The 21332-nt window shown below is 35.4% G+C and overlaps 1 non-coding gene across 1 annotated transcript; it reads right to left on the bottom strand.

Moving 5' to 3' along the window:
• Positions 1–18571: 18571 nt before the first annotated feature.
• Positions 18572–18678, bottom strand: LOC115029523 (U6 spliceosomal RNA). Its single transcript, XR_003835084.1, has one exon. It is a non-coding gene; the product is annotated as a U6 spliceosomal RNA (small nuclear RNA).
• Between the last annotated feature and the right edge of the window lie 2654 nt (positions 18679–21332).

The raw sequence follows: 21332 nt of genomic DNA, 5'->3' as shown, positions 1-21332 counted from the left end.
TCAGTAAAAAACAAAACAAAACAGTCTTTCCTGCTGATGTATACTGAGAAACAAAAGGTTTGACTATTATACCAAATTGAATTTAGTAGTTTATTATATTGCCTTGTTATATTTAGCAGCTTTTGAAAGTGTCACTAGAAATTACACTTCATATAAAAAACTGTAGGACTTCAGGTTAGTTCTTGTGAGCTGTGGACAAAGTAAAACTATTACTATATAACCCCAATACAAATTAAAGTGGATTTTTGAAGAATTAGCTCTTTTGAATGTTAATTATCAGTTACATAAGTATGCAACAAATAAATAGGATTTGTTTTTGTGCTTTTTTGTAGTGGTGCAAAATTCCTTCCTTTTCTTAATACATGGTTTTAAAAATAAGTTATAACATTTCATAACTGAGAATTTTTAACCTTGATATATTCATGAAATGATAAAAATGAATGAGTGAATACTGCTAATATAACTATATAGATCTGCCAACGTTTTAAAATCTATCATGTGGATAATAGTGTGAGTGGCATATTTTATCAGATGTAGGGTTCTGTGTTCTTTTAAAATATCATTTATTTCACCAACATTTATGTAAATGAATTGTAAAATATTCAGCAAGTGAAGCATTTCTGTCCCTTTCCTTTCCAGTTAGTGATCTGCAAGCTAGAATGAATTATTATTGCCAGTCTAGTAAAAAAAAGTGAATAATTTAGTTATTATTTGTTTTCTTTCACTTGCAATAATTTACCATTGAACTATGTTAAGTACATGCATTTTAGCAAGCCAGGAGTAAGAAAATCTTAAAATGACTCATAATTTGCCTGCTGAATAGAACACTCTATGTGAAATAAGCCATCTATTTTTAAATCTTAATGTGTGATAATCCTTTTTGATAGCTACAAATTTAAATGGTTCCATATTTAAGGGCAACCACAACAAAATATGAGATATTAAGGAATAATATCTTACATCATATATCATCACAATTGAATTTATAATTTCTGGTTTGTCTAATGACTCCATTGTTTCATGTAATATTTTTACTGGAAATTGTCTTATGAGAGGATGTTTTGAAGAGAACAGACATGTTCTGTTTATCTGGAAGGTATCTTCTGAGAGTGCATATGATATTTTGCAAAGCAGATGCTTGAGAGATCACATGATGTTCAGAAAGAATATAATAATATAATCCCCACAGACAGTGAAAGGACACTCTTGCATTAGTGTGCTTTGCAATGCTTTGGCTGGTCTTCACTGATCTCTGCTTATTGTGACTTCATAGAGAGAGACCTGCCAAAGAACTTATCTTGGTATTTCTGTTCCTCTTTTCCACTTTCATAGACTCATGCAAACTAGGTGGAGCCTTGTGATTTCTTCTGGATTGAGCCACTGCTACTGATTCATCTTTGGTGTTTGTAGATTTTACTGGACTGCTGATATCCAGAGAGTAAAGATTGAAATTGCTTCCCTACTCTAAAACTACTTTTAAACAGGTATACAACTCCGATTTCTTCTTAACCTTTTTCCTGTTAAATTTTGTTGGCAGGGGAGAAAGAAGGTTGGAGCCTTTCGGTACTCTTATGAACTACATTTTGAAAGATATAAGACTACAGTCAATTTTTTTATATAACTTCAGTGTTGCTGGCTAACACAATTACCAAATATATAATAGCTCCATCATTGCCATATCACTGAAAAAGAGAGATGAGAAATCCAGCTAACACATATACACACAACACAGATCACTTGTACAGGCATAGTGTTTAGTGACAGCTAACAGGTATTCAAGTGGGAATACTATATTATTCTACTTAAATAATGTGAAACAACATATTGTACACTGTAAAAAATGATTTTTTTTCTGGGCAATATAAGGGATAAAACAAGAGTCTTGAACAGGCCTAGTGCTGGAACTAGCTCTGAACTTCAATGTTAATACAGCATTTTTAAAGCATAAAACAGTTTATTTAGGGCATGGGGAGGGGAGTTAAGAGAGTAGTAGAGGAAGAGAGAAAGAGAGAGAGAGAGAGAGAGAGAGAGAAAGAGAAGAGGAGGCCAGCCATGACCACTTGAGGGGGGGGGAAGGGAATGGAGAGAGGGGGAGCAAGATAGCAAGAGGCAAGGAAGAGAAGCAGGAGTAAGAGATTAATACAGCTTTATTTTTTTCCTGAAATGTAGAAATGTTCCTTTGAAAAGAATAATAAGTAAGTATAAAAAACGCTCTTAAACAACCTACAGAAAAAACTCAGGTCGTTGTCAAGACAATAATAGAATGCTCTTCACAAACAGAGAGAAGCCTCATTGCTGAAAACAACACATATACAATTCATTGAACATGGAGATGTTGGGCTGGTTTCTACATAAAGCCTTCACCCTATGATCTAGCATCTTAAATTCTTTGGTAAAGGAAGGTGCTCTACATATTTCTTGAAGAGAATACAAAATGTTTGATATTCAATGGTGTCCTGTTACAGGATATTTGATCACACTGTGAATCCTGAGATTGTATTATTTATGGAAAAATAGCTGTTTCTAGTTGTGGTGTGGTTCAGCCTTAGCACAGACCTTTAATCTCTCTTGCTAGAATACAGACATACATTTATTACACACTTTTAATCCTAATCAATGCATGTAAATTTAGTTTTTAGAAGGAAAGACCAGTGTTTGAAAGTGATGTCTAATTCACAGGGAGAAAAAGTGATGAATCAGGAAAAGATGTGATGGACTAGGATATGCCTAACTTCTCTTCATAAGAAGGAGAAAAAAAAGAAAGGGAAGTTACTTAAGCCATTAGAGAAAATAGGAAGGAGAAATAGAAGGAGGCAGTTTTCCTAGTAGTGTTTTACAGAGATAAGTTACAGAGAGAGAGAACAAGTTATATAAAGATATAGACAAAAATAGCCATAGAATGAAAAGAAGCCTGAAAATTAGAACAGGTTGCTAGAATTAGTTTGAGGACAAGCAGAGAAATTCAGGAGAGTCAGAGAGAGGTGGGGAAGACTGTAACAGTCAGCCTATATAGGAGTTTGAGACAATAGATGAGTTAAAACAGCCAGCAAGAGCTCAGAAAGAACAAGAAAGGGCAAGGTTATTCATCAGCAAGTCTCAAAGCCTAAAAATATTCTAAACCTAGATAAGACTGTACAGAGACTAGAGCTTCCAGGACTTGGACTATGTTAGCAAACAGAGGCAGTAAGCATTGAAGGTGACATAAAAGTTATTTTTACAGTGTTCCATGCAAAATGTTGTGGGATTAATGAACCAATAAATTATTTGACTTAAGACCACTCATGAGATGGAATACATACCTGTTAATTCTTGGGTGACCAAGAACCTGATTGAACCCAGAACCTGTTGAAATTTTGGGGTCACTTAAGTATACAAACCTATCATCTGCAAATAGTGATATTTTGATTTCTTCCTTTCCAATTTGTATCCCTTAGATGTGCTTTTGTTGACTAACTGCTCTAGCTAGAACACCAAGTGCTCTATTGAATAGATACGGAGAGAGAGGACAGCCCTAATTTTAGTGGGATTGCTTCAAGTTTCTCTCCATGTAGTTTGAGGTTGGCTACTGGTTTTCTGTATATTGATTTTAATATGTTTAGGTAGGCACCTTGAATTCCTATCTTTACAAGACTTTTGACATGAATAGATGCTGAATTTTGTCAAATGCATTTTTCAGCATCTAATGAGATGATCATGTGTTTGTTTGTTTTTTTAGTTTGTTTATGTAGTGGATTGCAATGATGGACATGGGCACAGGGGAAATTTTCCTAAAGAGAACACCAATGGCTTATGCTTTAAGATCAAGGATTGACAAATGAGACCTCATAAAATTGCTAAACTTCTGTAAGGCAAAGGAAAGTGTCAATAGGACAGATTGCTAGACCTTTACCAATCCTCTATCACATAGATGGCTAATATCCAATATATACAAAGAACTCAAGAAGTTAGACTCCAGAGCAACAAATAACCCTATTAAAAATATGGTAAAGAGCTATACAAAGAATTTTCAACTGAGGATTATCAAATGATTGAGAAGCATGAAAAGAAGTATTCAACATCCTTTATCATCAGGAAAATGAAAATCAAAACAACCCTGAGGTTCTACTTCACACCAGTAAGACTGGCTAAAATAAAAAACTCAGGTGCTAGCAGATGCTGGCAAGGATATGGAAAAAGAGGAACACTCCTCCATTGTTGGTGGGATTGCAAGCTAGTACAATTACTATGTAAATCAGTTTGTCAGTTCCTCGGAAATTTGGACATAATACTACCTGGGGACCCAGCTATACAACTCCTGGACATATACCCAGAAAATGCTCCAACATTTAAGAACCCAGATGCCCTTCAGCAGAGCAATGGATACAAAAACTGTGGTACATTTACACAATGGAGTACTACTCAGCTGTTAAAATTGATGAGTTCATGAAATTCCTAGATAAATGGATAGAACTAGAAAATATCATCCTGAGTAAGGTAATCAAATCACAAAAAAATACACATGGTATGCACTCACTGATAAGTAGATATTAGCCCAAAAGCTCCAAATACCCAAGATACAATTCACAGGCCACATTAAGTTCAAGAAGAAGGAAGAACAAAGTGTGGGTGGGTGCTTAGGTCTTCTTAGAAGGAAAACAAAATACACACAGGAGCAAATATTGAGATAAAGTATAGAGCAGAGACTAAACAAAAGGCTATCTAGAAACTTACCCATTTGGGGATTTGTCCAATATACAGTCACCAAATGTAGACACTATTGTGGATGCCAAGAAGTATATTCTGAAAGGAGCCTGCTATAGCTGTCTCCTGAGAGCCCATGCAAGAGCCTTACAAATACAGAGATAGATGCTTGTAGTAAACCATTGGACTGAGCATGGGGTCCCCAATAGAGGAGTCAGAGAAAGGGCTGAAGGAGTTGAAGTGGTTTGCAACCCCAAGAGAACAACAATATCAACCAACCAGAACCTCCAGAACTCCCAGGTACTAAGCCATCAACCAAGGAGTACACATGTCTCCAGCTATATATAAAGCAGATGATGGCATTGTCAGGCATCAATGGGAGAAGAGGTCCTTGGTCCTATGAAGACTTAATAAATGCCCCAGTGTAGGGAAATTGAGGGTGGGGAGGTGGGAGTGGGTGGGTGAGTGAGTGGAACATTTATAAAATTCAGTCTGAGAGCAATTGATTACTATCAGAATAATCATTGCACTATTACACAAATATATACATATTTCATAGCCTATTAGGTTTATTCTAATGTTGAGTGAAAGTGTTGATACCTTTGGTTCCCCAGGAAACCAGCCTAATACATTCTAGTACTATTTAAAGCAGCCAGATAGAAAAAGATTTGATATCAGTCCTCCTTACCTTCTTCATATGTTACAACTAAGGCATGTGGCGTTTTCACCAGTAGGATCTTATAATTTAAATCTAATGAGCAAATGAGAGGTATAGCAAATCCTGTGTGAACCCCAGGCCACTGAACACTATTCAGCAGCTATTGAATGTTCAGTTCAAAAATTCAAACCCTACACTATATTTTATCATCTATATGAAAGAAACATAAAATCAAAACTACAGAAAAGATAAGTAATTGGTGGTTGCCAAGGTTTTATTCAGAAGGATGTTAAGTCAGTAAAACACAAAAAGTTCTAAGGGGAGTGGAAAGTATCTATATGTTACTGCAATGATCAGTAAATATGTAAATTTGCTGAAATTTACCATGCAATAAAAGTGGATTCTGATATATTCTGTGCCTTGTGGGCAATAATGGGATAATTAGTTAAGATAGATATGTTTGATAAATACAATAAACACTATGAGAGAGGATTCTGGTAATGAAGGCAGTTGTGAGAGTATGTGTTCTGAAAAGAAATTTATGAGATATATAAGTATGATTTTCTGCGAGAAAAATAATATACTTTAAAATCATAGCAATAAGTAATCCCTTTCCATTAATTCTTTTCTGTGTCATTATTTTGCTATTTTCAATATTATTTATATATACTTTTATAATTTTTCAAATATTTTAAGATAATTTTTCTTTTAAATGTTATTAATAATATATACTTATCATATATAAATATTTACATATATATAAATTTATCCACTTTACTTATTGTTTCATTATTTAAACTATTCAGTTTCAAAAATTATCATAAAGTATAGCTAGTACCTACATTATTGTGCTTCCTATTATATTTGACATTTTTTCTAACAATATAGGCATAGATATAGAAATGTATGTTTAAATCTGCACTACAAATGAAGTAGAGTATTATGTATAGTATTTATTTGTAGAAAAAATGATATTGTGTATATCGTGGCTCTACAATTTATAGAATCTTCAAAATGTAGACATATGATGACTACTGTTTATTTCCAATGTTCAATATGGTTGGAGATGGAAGGGTTCCATACAGCTGGAAGGTGTAGAGAAGGGATATAGTACTCCACAGTAACAGATATTTAAATTCTCTATTTTTTTATATTTATTAGGTATTTTCCTCAATTACATTTCCAATGCTATCCCAAAAGTCCCCCATACCCACCCCCCACTCCCCTACCCACCCACTCCCACTTTTTGGCCCTAGCGTTCCCCTGTACTGGGGCATATAAAGTTTGCATGTCCAATGGACCTCTCTTTCCAGTGATGGCAAACTAGGCCATCTTTTGATACATATGCAGCTAGAGTCAAGAGCTCCGGGGTACTGGTTAGTTCATCATGTTGTTCCACCTAAAGCGTTGCAGATCCCTTTAGCTCCTTGGATAAATTCTCTCTTTTTGTTGTTTTTTGGAAATGTACAGATCTTTATACTCTATGGATTATTTGCAAATATATCTACATTACTCTGAAACTATATAAAATATAAGAAAGTAACCATAATAATATTATACTCCCTTCACCTAAACCTTGAGAGACACTGTGGAAAGAGTAGAAAACAATCGTAAGGGATGACAGGCTAGGATAGTGTCTTGTAGAAGTGACAGGGAAGGTGAATTCACAGAGCCTCAACAATATAGGTGCCTAAATAAGACAAATGTAATGATCACACTAATAGACAAAACAATATGGGTTCGAGAAATTTCACAACACTGCACCGAAATGATGAGCTCCTGTCAATTTATGGTTGCTGAGGGACAAAGCAATGCGTGTTCTCCAGGGAAGAGCTCCACTTTAAGATATTGAACACTAAATGGTTACACCTAAACGTAAAGGACACTAAATTAACACAGTATATATTACATATTATATGCTAAATATAATATATATATATACATATAAATTTGGGAGACATGAGAGGATTAAGAAGGGAACAAAGAGGATTAAAATTTGAGTATTCATCTATAAAAATCTCAAAAATATGTAAAAATTAAAAGATATAAAATTCAAAATAAATTATAAATGTACAGTTTAAACATATTGTAGTTTAAACATAGGGATTTCCAAAAAATGAATTATGAACTGAATATGATGAAAGCACAGAATTATTAATTAATTCAGGATGAAATTTCACAAAGTATAGAGACTACTATTCACAATAGTGTTAACAAGTGTTATATAATCATATTCACCTCAAATCAATCTTAGAGTAAAATATACAACTTTGGTACAGGAAAAATAGGTAACATCAATGGACTAGATTGTTAAAGGTTTACTATAAATTCTGGTTACAGAAACCTTTCCTTTCAAAGAGAAATGCATTCCTTTCCTTCAGCATAGGAAGTTACCAGCTCAGCAAGCCTGTGACCTTCTGAGAGAGTTAAATATTCAGATATATTCCTACGGAGCTGAAACACAATGATATCTGAATTATTTTTTCTGCAAAGAATCTACTGATGCCCAATACTAATTTTTCTATTTCTTTTTCATAAAATAGAGAGGTGGGGAGCTGGAGATTATGCATGCCCTGAGCTGATTGTTTATCTTGTTTATGTCGGAATCCCTGCAGTGTGAATTTGTGGATCTGGTGCCACAAAATGACATTATATGAGAAGAACATCCACTTTCTCTAGTTTCAATATTTGTGATCTGTAATCCCTGCTTTCAGGATACTGTATCATGTGGTTTTCTGGAATTCAGGCAATAAATAGTATGTGCAGTGAGAGAGATGCTGTCTTTGGAGTGTGATGATGCCAACATTTAAAAATCATTTTTCCCATATCATTTTTGAATTCTATTAGGTTTGTTTTTATCACTATAGACCTACCCTAGTTTTTTCTTAATATGTGTACCCTACTAAATATTAATCCTATTGCTATTAATTTATAAAACCTACCTGTGTCCTGCATATATTCTTTATTCAGGTTTATCTTTCTTCCCTTCTATGAATGGCTTTGCTTTTTTTGGATGTTGGTTAGTTTATTAGGTTCATATTCAGGATAAATCAATATGTAAGTGGATTATGTTATTTTTAAAATATGTACTTCTATTGACAGTGTTGTAATAGCACTCATTCTTCTCACAGTACTTTAGAGAAAATAATTTCTATGGTGTAGGATGGCTAAAGGAACAAAAAGGCTTTTAAGATGTGTGTGTGTGTGTGTGTGTGTGTGTGTGTGTGTGTGTGTGTGTATCTAGTGGCTTTCTTGCAATGATGCACATGTACATGTTAAGAGACAACTTGTTTTAGTTGATCTTCTGTTTCCTATGAAAAGGCCAGCCACAGCAAGTTGCTCTTCTCTGCATTACCTCTACATAATGCACAGACCCTACTCAAATACCTATTTCCAACAAAAAAGAGATCTTTTATTAAGCAAGTAAATGAGACCAGTTTGTTGAATCTGAATCTGACAGAAACAGCAGTAAATTGCTCTCTTTGCAGGTGTAATTTTAAAAGGAAAAATGGGGAAGCATTTGTTAAAATGATCTAAGATAAGTTGGTAAATTCTAACTGGTATGGTAACGAGTAACCAAATAGGGATTATTGATTGCTGGACCTTAAAGTTTGATAGTCAGACCTGAGTGAGTAACTTCAGAAATGAGCCAATAAGGAAGTGAAGAAATAAAGGAGGAAACTTTGGTGAATGGATTTAGGTATGGAGAACCACCTAAATAAGTGAATCTACTCTTTTAGCTAGGTACAGAGAAATGGAGAGAGCAAGACCAGACTTGGAGCTGCCATGTTTGCCATGCACTATTTAAGCAACAGCTATGTAAATTTTTTGTACAGTTAATCAAATAAACCTTAAAACTTCTATTTTTGCCACAAAATACCCAATGGATAGGCTGTCAAATTACTCAAGGTGTGGCTGTGTAGTAATACTGGACCTTTAAGAGATCAAACTCGGTGTTAGATAAAGCAGAGAAGAAGAGGCAAGGTCATAATAAGCACCTGATCGAATGCAAAGGGTTTATTGAGAGAGGGAGGAAAGCAAAAGGTCATCTCAAAATGGCACAAATGGGAAAACACAGGACAAAGCACAGCACAGAGTAAAAGTATGTGTGTGTTTGTGTGTGTGTGTTGTGTGTGTTTGAGAGAGAGAGAATGAAAGAGAGAGGCAGAGACAGAGGGAGAGACAGACAGAGACAGAGAGACAGAGAGAAAGAAGGAGAGAGGGAGAGAGAGAGAGAGAAGGAGGGGGGAGGAAGGGAGGGAGGGAGGGAGAGAGAGAGAGAGAGAGAGAGAGAGAGAGAGAGAGAGAGAGAGAGAGAGATGGGGGAAGGTTCTAGGCCTTTTAAAGGGGAAGATATTGCTATTGATACTCAGCTTGCAGGGACACTGGAAATACTCCATACTTGGTGAGGGAAAGCATGGTATAAGCTGCTCAAGCTGCTGCTGCACAGTGCCAAATCATCAACACTCAATGGCAAATAGGAACCACTCTATGCATTTTTTCTCCTATTCTGTGAATTCCTCTCCTCTGAATCCTTATGATGCCCTCCCGATGAAATTCTCAACAGAGCAACACTAATGATGCTGGGTGTGAAGCCGAAAGGATTGATCTGTGATATTATTCCTGAATCTAAGGCTCAGGAATTATTGCTGAAGAGAAGGATTAAAGATTGTACCAGCCACAGGAACAGGAAGTTTGCTGTGAAAATGTATCTTATAAAAGTATCAGAAATTCTATACCCATGAAGTCTCATGGCTGACTAAACAATACCTGAACAATAGGTGGCAATGGGTGCTTTAGCCTGAAAGTATAACACCTGCATTGCCTCAAGACTTGACAAGAAACTTCAAGCAACTGGATAATTCTGAGAGTGTGAAAACTGGTTTTCCACTGGGACGAGTCTCCTACTTCTTTATCAACTACTGAGTGGTCATCCTAAGGATCACATATCCCATAGACAGGTCACAACTGTATATAGCCAATTGCTTGTGTGTGTGTGTGTGTGTGTGTGTGTGTGTGTGTGTTCGTGCACGTGCACAAGCGTGTGCATGCATAAAATAAAGATTAAAGGAAAAGAGGCCATGAATTTGAGAAAGACTAATGAGGGATGCAGAGATTGGTTGAATGGAAGAAATGGAAGGAGGGGGTAAGACAATTTACTTTTAATATAATTTATTTAACTACATTAAAATCTAATATATATATATATATATATATATATATATATATATATAATTGAAATTATTTAGATGTTTTTCTGTTTCTTGCTAACATGTCTAAAGCCCACAGAACACATATATACCAAATACACACAGACTAAACATATAACCCAAACACAGACCACCCCCAGACTCCCTTACCAACATATAACCTCAGTGTAACCCACACATGCAACAACAAACATACGCACATAATTATGGCAATAGCTGGATATAGGCGTGTATTACTAGACAAAATCATCAGAATGAGTGGCAAATTGTTATGATATTTTACAATGTGGTTTCACTTAATGTTTGAAAGATTTGACTGAGAGTGTTAGAAGGGAAAGGTGGTAATCTCAAATTCAAATGGATTCAATAAATACATCTATATAATCTCTTAAATTCAATCAATTAGCATATATATGTGTGTATATGTATATGTGTATGTGTGTGTGTGTATATATATATATATATATATATATATATATATATATATATATAGTCAGTTTTCCTGAATTGGGGAGCTTGATATAATTAAAAAATATAACCAATTCCATATATATATATATATATATATATATATATATACTTTTAATTTTGCATGTTTTAAACATTTTAGTAGTGCTTATTAAAATATAAAGGTAATTTTGATAGATAATTTTTGTTTCCAAAATTTTGTATATGTAAAATATAGTATATGAAAAAGGTCAAGTCCCTACGTATCAAGCTTATGGCATTCAGGAAAATATATTTTATATGTGAGAACCTATTTTCCAAAGTAAATCTTCTTTATTAAGGTTCATACATAATGAAATAAATCTAAGCAGCTAAAATATGCTGTTAATACATTCTCTAAATATGGTAAGCTATGATACAGCAAATGGTGAAATGAAGGTCGTATTTGAAGGAATGAATCACCCAGTGACATTATAATATTTGCATAGAATATTTGGTTTATAATCATATGGGTACTAGTTCATCCTATTTCAAAGCATCTCTTCTAGAGTGCAATAGAATATAAATAATGCAAACATCTATAGTTGTTAGGAAATAAGTTTAAGAATAATTGAGTAAATCAGCATAAGAAGAATAGCTATGGAGAATATTTTCAGTAAATGGTTATAATTGAAAGAAAAGCCATAAATAATATGTAGAAATGGAATCTGTAGTTTATTAATGAACACAGTATGAACTTTGATGCTAATGTAAAAGAATATGTGACTTTATCTGTTAATTTTAAATTTGTAGCATTACTGTAGTGGTTCATCTAAGACAAAAAAAAATGTTAACTAAGCTGTCTGATCAAACTTCACAACTGAAAACTCATTGCAACTTCTTCCTGAGGATAACTATGGCTTTGATACTCATAAAAAGAAACCCAGGCATCTCTAATAGTATTTGAACAGAATGAGTCTAAAATATTTGCATGTGTTTACAAGTTTCCAAATTAAGAAGGAGCAAGTACCCACCCCTCTGTCATATTAGTAACTACAGATGATTGAGTAAAGTGAGTTATTCTGTGCCTCAAAGTATTTATATTCCATGATATATTTCTAAATTTTCATTGTTGAAACCAAAGCACAACTGTTGACAAACCACTCATATCAGCTTCTCAAAGGATAGCAGCTTTTACATTTGTAAATTTAATGTTCACTGGAAGCATTGGAATACTACCCCAATGGGAGGTTTTTTTTTTTTTATTTAGATTATTTATTGGTTTTGCTTTGGCTTTTTAAAATAACAGCAGATGCTTAAAAAGTTGCCTTTAAAATACCAATGTAATACATAAAAATTGATCACTTTTAGAATGTCATCTTCAAGAAAATAAATAAGGCAATTTAGCTATATGTTTATTTAAATAAATGTTACATAAGAAATAATCAAATAATTTATGAAATTCCTGGAATGCAGTGACCAGGATACTAGGAAGTTTTCCCTCCAGTCAATTTACAGGTATTGTGAAATCAACTTAATACATCAAATACTAATATATAAAACCTAATCTCTAAATATTTGCCCCATACTGACACTATGTTTCTTTGATAAGGATGTCAAAGAAATGAGAATTAGTCCAACCAAACATATTGATAACTTAGAATATAAAACTACCTTAGAGTTTTATTGTGTAATCCACTGAGGCACATAATCGATGAAAAGTATAATTTATAATTGCATATAAATACCTCATAAAATAGTGTCTAATGCTCAATAAATACCTCACAAATGATCATTACTATAATTAATGTGGTTCTTATGTCAGTATCACAAAGTATATCATTCATCAACATTGCTTGGATCATTTTTCACCTTGCCAATTGAATTTTTCAAATTAATTAAGAAAACAATATCATCTGATTTCTTATGTGTACATGAGATGTGTGTGAGTGAGTGTGTGTGTGTGTGTGTGTGTGTGAGAGAGAGAGAGAGAGAGAGAGAGAGAGAGAGAGAGAGAGAGAGAGAGAGAGAGAGAGAGAGAGAGAGAGAGAGTGACTGTGGAGGCAGGAGGCTTTCAAAAGTCTTCACTGATAAATTTTAATCCACCAAGGCAGAGGTGCCAAATACAATGAGTGATACTCTCCATTTTGTTCCTGGGACCTCTGTGTTTGCATTTCTTCTGTGTATTGAAATTATAGACAGTTGCCATTGATCATCTGGCCTATACATGTGTTTGGTGGGTTTCAATTCCAGTCCTCTTGCTTTTAAGCATTGAGACATATCCTCAACACAGGTGTGCATTCTTGTAAACACATAAAATGTGTCTGTACTCCTCAATCTCCTTGTCACTAGCAGCCCCCGCCCCAGGTATTCATATTTTCTCTGTGCCCTAATTTTCTTCTCCTTTCCTACAAAGGCAGATACTTTTGTTTCTTCTTACTGTGCCTTGTATTCGTTTCTATACAGTTGCCAAGTGTTTCCACTCATCCTTTTAAAACAAGTTATTGAGAATTGATAGAAGAATCATCCCATAATCAGCTTCCAAACGCTGACACCATTGAATACACTAGCAAGATTTTGCTGAAAGGACCCTGATATAGCTGTCTCTTGTGAGACTATGCCAGGGCCTAGCAAACACAGAAGTGGATGCTCACACTCAGCTATTGGATGGATCACAGGACCCACAATGGAGGAGCTAGAGAAAGTATCCAGGGAGCTAAAGGGATCTGCAATCCTATAGGTGGAACAACAATATGAACTAACCAGTACCCTACTTCCCACGCCCCCCAAGCTCATGTCTCTAGCTGCATATGAATCAGAAGATGGCCTAGTCGGCCATTAGTGGAAAGAGAGGCCCAGTAGTCATGCAAACTTTATATGCCTCAGTACAGGGGTACGCCAGGGCCAAGAAGTGAGAGTGGGTGGGTGGGGGAGCTTGTGGGGGACCTTTGGATTAGCATTGGAAATGTAAGTGAAATAATTACCCAATTAAAAAAAAGAGAGAAAAAAAAGAAATGTTTCTATCTTGCACCCTATGCAGAAAACCCTCTACTTTATTATTTTTTTTGCAGTTTTACTTTAGCTTTATTTTTTTTTAATTTTTAATATTTTTATTACATATTTTCCTCAGTTACATTTCCAATGCTATCCCCAAAGTCCCCCATAGTGCCCCCCACTCCCCTACCCACCCATTCCCATTCTTTTGGCCCTGGCATTCCCCTATATTGGGGCATATAAAGTTTGCAAGTCCAATGGGCCTCTCTTTCCAATGATGGCAGACTAGGCCATCTTTCGATACATATGCAGCTAGAGACAAGAGCTCCGGGGTTCTGGTTAGTACATCATGTTGTTCCAACAATAGGGTTGCAGATCCCTTTAGCTCCTTGGGTACTTTCTCTAGCTTCTCCATTGGGAGCCCTGTGATCCATCCAATAGCTGACTGTGAACATCCACTCCTGTGTTTGCTAGGCCCCGGCATCGTCTCACAAGAGACAGCTATATTTGAGTTCTTTCAGCAAAATCTTGCTAGTGTATGCAATGATGTCAGCGTTTAGAAGCTGCTTATGGGAAGGATCCCTGGATACGGCAGTCTCTAAATGGTCCATCCTTTCATCACAGCTACGAACTTTGTCTCTGTAACTCCTTCCCTGGGTGTTTTGTTCCAAATTCTAAGAAGGGGCACAGTGTCCACACTTTGGTCTTCATTCTTCTTGAGTTTCATGCGTTTAGTAAATTGTATCTTACATCTTGGGTATCCTAAGTTTTGGGCTAATATCCACTTATCAGTGAATACATATTGTGTGAGTTCTTTTGTGATTGTGTTACTTCACTCAAGATGATGCCCTCCAGGTCCATCCATTTGGCTAGGAATTTCATAAATTCATTCTTTTTAATAGCTGAGTAGTACTCCATTGTGTAAATGTACCATAATTTCTGTATCCATTCCTCTGTTGAGGGACATCTGGGTTCTTTCCAGCTTCTGGCTATTATAAATAGGGCTGCTATGAACATAGTGGAGCATGTGTCCTTTTTACCGGTTGGGACATCTTCTGGATATATGCCCAGGAGAGGTATTGCTGGATCCTCCGGAAGTACTATGTCCAATTTTCTGAGGAACCGCCAGACTGATTTCCAGAGTGGTTGTACAAGCTTGCAATCCCACCAACAATGGAGGAGTGTTCCTCTTTCTCCACATTCTCGCCAGCATCTGCTGTCACCTGAATTTTTGATCTTAGCCATTCTGACTGGTGTGAGGTGGAATCTCAGGGTTGTTTTGATTTGCATTTCCCTGATGATTAAGGATGTTGAACATTTTTTCAGGTGCTTCTCTGCCATTCGGTATTCCTCAGGTGAGAATTCTTTGTTCAGTTCTGAGCCCCATTTTTTAATGGGGTTATTTGACTTTCTGGAGTCCACCTTCTTGAGTTCTTTATATATATTGGATATTAGTCCCTTATCTGATTTAGGATAGGTGAAGATCCTTTCCCAATCTGTTGGTGGTTTTTTTGTCTTATTGATGGTGTCTTTAGCCTTGCAGAAGCTTTGCAGTTTCATGAGGTCCCATTTGTCAATTCTCGATCTTACAGCACAAGACATTACTGTTCTATTCAGGAATTTTTCCCCTGTGCCCATATCTTCAAGGCTTTTTCCCACTTTCTCCTCTATAAGTTTCAGTGTCTCTGGTTTTATGTGAAGGTCCCTGATCCACTTAGACTTGACCTTAGTACAAGGAGATAGGAATGGATCGATTCACATTCTTCTACATGTTAACAACCAGTTGTGCCAGCACCATTTGTTGAAAATGCTGTCTTTCTTCCACTGGATATTTTTAGCTCCCTTGTCGAAGATCAAGTGACCGTAGGTGTGTGGGTTCATTTCTGGGTCTTCAATTCTATTCCATTGGTCTATTTGTTTGTCACTATACCAGTACCATGCAGTTTTTATCACAATTGCTCTGTAGTAAAGCTTTAGGTCCGGCATGGTGATTCCACCAGAGGTTCTTTTATCCTTGAGAAGAGTTTTTGCTATCCTAGGTTTTTTGTTATTCCAGATGAATTTGCAGATTGCACTTTCTAATTCGTTGAAGAATTGATTTGGAATTTTGATGGGGATTGCATTGAATCTGTAGATTGCTTTTGGCAAGATAGCCATTTTTACAATGTTGATCCTGCCAATCCATGAGCATGGGAGATCTTTCCATCTTCTGAGATCTTCTATAATTTCTTTCTTCAGAGACTTGAAGTTTTTATTATACAGATCTTTCACTTCCTTAGTTAGAGTAACGCCAATATATTTTATATTATTTGTGACTATTGAGAAGGGTGTTGTTTCCCTAATTTCTTTCTCAGCCTGTTTATTCTTTGTGTAGAGAAAGGCCATTGATTTGTTTGAGTTAATTTTATATCCAGCTACTTCACCGAAGCTGTTTATCAGGCTTAGGAGTTCTCTGGTGGAATTTTTAGGGTCACTTATATATACTATCATATCATCGGCAAAAAGCGATATTTTGACTTCATCTTTTCCAATTTGTATCCCTTTGATCTCCTTTTGTTGTCGAATTGCTCTGGGTAGGACTTCAAGTACAATGTTGAATAGGTATGGAGAAAGTGGACAGCCTAGTCTAGTCCCTGATTTTAGAGGGATTGCTTCAAGCTTCTCACCATTTACTTTGATGTTGGCTACTGGTTTGCTGTAGATTGCTTTTATCATGTTTAGGTATGGGCCTTGAATTCCTGATCTTTCCAAGACTTTTATCATGAATGGGTGTTGGATCTTGTCAAATGCTTTTTCCGCATCTAACGAGATGACCATGTGGTTTTTGTCTTTGAGTTTGTTTATATACTGGATTACGTTGATGGATTTCCGTATATTGAACCATCCCTGCATCCCTGGGATGAAACATACTTGGTCAGGATGGATGATTGTTTTGATGTGTTCTTGGATTCGGTTAGCAAGAACTTTATTGAGGATTTTTGCATCAATATTCATAAGGGATATTGGTCTGAAGTTTTCTATCTTTGTTGGGTCTTTTTGTGGTTTAGGTATGAGAGTAATTGTGGCTTCATAGAATGAGTTGGGTAGAGTACCTTCTGTTTCTATTTTGTGGAATAGTTTGTGAAGAACTGGGATTAGATCTTCTTTGAAGGTCTGATAGAACTCTGCACTAAACCCATCTGGTCCTGGGCTTTTTTTGGTTGGGAGACTATTAATGACTGCTTCTATTTCTTTGGGGGATATAGGGCTGTTTAGATCATTAACCTGATCTTGATTCAACTTTGGTACCTGGTATCTGTCTAGAAACTTCTCCATTTCATCCAGGTTCTCCAGTTTTGTTGAGTATAGCCTTTGGTAGAAGGATCTGATGGTGTTTTGGATGTCTTCGGGATCTGTTGTTATGTCTCCTTTTTCATTTCTGATTTTGTTAATTAGGATGCTTTTCCTGTGTCCTCCAGTGTGTCTGGCTAAGGGTTTATCTATCTTGTTGATTTTCTCAAAGAACCAGCTCCTTGATTGGTTGATTCTTTGAATAGTTCTTCGTGTTTCCACTTGGTTGATTTCGCCCCTGAGTTTGATTATTTCCTTCTGTCTACTCCTCTTGGGTGAATTTGCTTCCTTTTGTTCTAGTGCTTTTAGGTATGTTGTCAATCTGCTAATGTGTGCTCTCTCTAGTTTCCTTTTGCAGGCACTCAGAGCTATGAGTTTTCCTCTTAGAAATGCTTTCATTGCGTCCCATAAGTTTGGGTATGTTGTGGCTTCATTTTCATTGAACTCTAAAAAGTCCTTAATTTCTTTCTTTATTCCTTCCTTGACCAAGGTATCATTGAGAAGAGTGTTGTTCAGTTTCCACGTGAAGGTTGGCTTTCTATTATTTATTTTGTTATTGAAGATCAGCCTTAGTCTATGGTGATCTGATAGGATGCATGGGACAATTTCAATATTTTTGTATCTGTTGAGGCCTGTTTTGTGACCAATTATGTGGTCAATTTTTGAGAAGATACCATGAGGTGCTGAAAAGAATGTATATCCTTTTGTTTTAGGATAGAATGTTCTGTAGATATCTGCCAGATCTATTTGATTCATAGTTTCTGTTAGTTTCACTGTGTCCTTGTTTAGTTTCTGTTTTCATGATCTGTCCATTGGTGAAAGTGGTGTGTTGAAGTCTCCCACTATTATTGTATGAGGTGCAATGTGTGCTTTGAGATTTACTAAAGTTTCTTTAATGAATGTGGCTGCCTTTGTATTTGGAGCATAGATATTCAGGATTGATAGTTCCTCTTGGAGGATTTTACCTTTGATGTGTATGAAGTGTCCCTCCCTGTCTTTTTTAATGACTTTGGGTTGAAAGTCAATCTTATCAGATATTAGAATGGCTACTCCAGCTTGTTTCTTCATACCATTTGCTTGGAAAATTGTTTTCCAGCCTTTCATTCTGAGATAGTGTCTATCTTTTTCTCTGAGATGAGTTTCCTGTAAGCAGCAAAATGTTGGGTCTTGTTTGTGTATCCAGTTTGTTAGTCTATGTCTTTTTATCAGGGAGTTGAGTCCATTGATATTAAGAGATATTAAGGAAAAGTAATTGTTGTTTCCTGTTATTTTTAAAAATATGGAACGCTTCACGAATTTGCGTGTCATCCTTGCGCAGGGGCCACGCTAATCTTCTCTGTATTGTTCCAATTTTAGTATATGTGCTGCCGAAGCGAGCACAACCCTCTACTTTAAGGAACATACTTATAAAAAATTTTTTTTCTCCTTAGATTTTTCAGTTCCCATAGAATTGCACTATTAGTGCCATTTCGTCTCCTCAACCTAGTGTTTTATAGGCTATGGATCTCTATTACTCTAGCAGTCAATTGATTAAGTAGATCAGAAGGTCATTTTGTAAAAGATTACTAATATTGCTTCAAGACTGCTGGCTCTTCTATTCCCCCAAGAACTGTATCTGGGAAATTGTTTAATTCTATTTTCACTGCAGAAATCCCAAGCAGGACAGTTTGTATACACAGAGATATAAATTGCTACTACCAGTAGTTCCCTTATAGCTCTACCTAGATGAACACAGTTCTCATGAATCCAGATAATTCTAAATCCATATTCTTCACTCTGTCGGTGAATTTTTCCTCTTCAGTTTTCTTCAGGGATAACCAGTAGAACAACCTTATAACAGTTATCAGACATACCTAACTATAATTGTTTTCCATCTTTCTATTAATAGTTGCCCTCTAAACACCTAATTGGGTGCTTATTCTGAAATAGTTATGAAGTAGAAATCGCTTGTTTCTTTTGAAATTTATAACACAATTTAATAATCAGTAATTCATTGCACATAATCCAAAGCTTTTCTTTTATCTGTAGAGAATTATATGAATTCTGATAAGATCCATGCTTTCAGAAAATTGAAATAAAATTGATATATTCTGTACCTGTTCTGGGCCTAAGCTCCAGCTTCGTAAACCAAATTCACAGCATTATCATGGTATTTTGCAGTGATTGAGAGTATATAACTACTTTCCCTTTCTCGTCAAATAGAGTGGCTGTCTTTATTCACAATTTTCATTGCTTTAAAGATTATACTTTGGGAAATATTGACACACATAAACTTAATTAAAAACATGAAATGAATAATTCTTTCATTCCTATTGAAGTTCAAGTTTTATTGTATTAACTACTGCTGTTTCCAAGGCAATTTATGTCTCTATGCTTGTTTGATTGGCATGATCTGACTTTAAATGAGAAGAGTGTATTCTTTCTCTGAGCAGAACAGCACATTAGGGTTTCTCAAAGAAAATAGATGATATTAGTGGATAATGTACTAGATTTTCACAAATCAATTTTGCATTTGCCATCACCTCTGACTGTATGAAAAAATGTCTACTTTCTTCTGAATATTTCCTTCAGTTTGAAAGCACTGATCAAGAGCATAGCACTTATGTAAGGATATATTGCTTTTTTTCCAGTACAAATAAGAGAATTACTTCAGAAATAAGTTCATAATTTTCTTGAGTGTTTAATAATTTTTCCAAGTCTATCAATTCTTTCAGTGAACAGGCTCTAGTTACCTTTTGTTCCCTGGCTCAATAGTGAAGCATAAATGAAAGTACAGAGTTTCAAATGTCCAACAAAGTGGCCCATAAACCACTTCATATGATCAAGTGATATGTTCCTGGTTTTAGCACCTTTCTCTCTCCATGTTACAAAAGATATAAAGAATAGATGACATATTCTGCTGAGTTGTCTTCCTCTCAAAGTAATGAATCCTAATCACCCAGTGTATGTGAATATCAAACTCTACACAATGAGTAGATATTAATATGGTTATGTAATAGAGCATCCTGGGTTTTATCCATATTGTCTAGAAGTTCTACACAATGAGGAGGATCAGAACTAGTTTATTAGGAGATATAAGGACAGAGCAATATGTTGGAATGATGAAAAAAGTAGTCTACAGTCAAGGATTGTAAGTAATCTCAAGGAAATGGGAAAGAGAAAGGACAGGGCTTCTCCTTTGAGATTCAAGGAGGATTCCAAAGCAGCACCAACATTGACACCTAGCTTGATGAGGTTGAGACTGTATCTTTTAATCTGTAGGAGTTTGAAATATTGTATTCATGTTGTTATATATTATTCAATGTGCATTTCTTGTCACACCAGCATTTGTATATTAATCCACAGAATAAATGGAGAGGTCATCAGTAGAGTGTCTTAGGTATATGAAGTCCTAGTTTCAGTTCTCAATATTGAAAATAAACAAATAAATTAAAAGAAACTAGTTCCATTTGGTAATGATATATTTAGGATTATAGTAAATGACTGTTGCCCTTGCACACTTGATGAATTAATTTCCCTTCTCATGAGGAAAAAGTTTTTCAGCAACTAAGCCGTTAGATATTTAATTCATGTCATTGGTGGTATAGTATATAAGTTTTAGTTCTCTTCTTTTTTTTATAGTATAAATATATTATGCCATTCATATAAACACATCCTTGTAACAAAGTAAGTTGAAATGATTGAAAAAAGTCACAAACTTTCAATCTTTCACCAACTTGTAAGTTTAGTGTAATAAATATTAGGATAAAAAGTGGTGAATGTTCAGGTAATATTCTATCTTGTGACAGTTAATCAATCCCATCTCTTTCTAAATAGCAAAGACACTGTCATAAAATTGTGTTAATACAAATTTCTCAAGAACTTGTCAAGGCATGATTTAACAACTTTCAAGAAATCTGGAAGAAGAAAGTCCTCTGGGAACAAATGGTGATGTAGCAGGAAGCAGTTTGGTTGTTTACAACCATGCAATTCTAGCCTAGCGAAGGGAAAGAATGGCCCGGTTGAATAAAATGGCCAGTGACCTGTAAATTTGA

The sequence above is a fragment of the Mus caroli genome, unplaced genomic scaffold, assembly GCF_978045245.1.
Source record: "Mus caroli unplaced genomic scaffold, Mus_caroli_1 scaffold_16, whole genome shotgun sequence".
In the NCBI taxonomy this organism is placed as follows: Eukaryota; Metazoa; Chordata; class Mammalia; order Rodentia; family Muridae; genus Mus; species Mus caroli.
The sequence above is the reverse complement of the archived record's forward strand: the minus strand, read 5'-3'. Positions and strand labels throughout refer to the sequence as shown.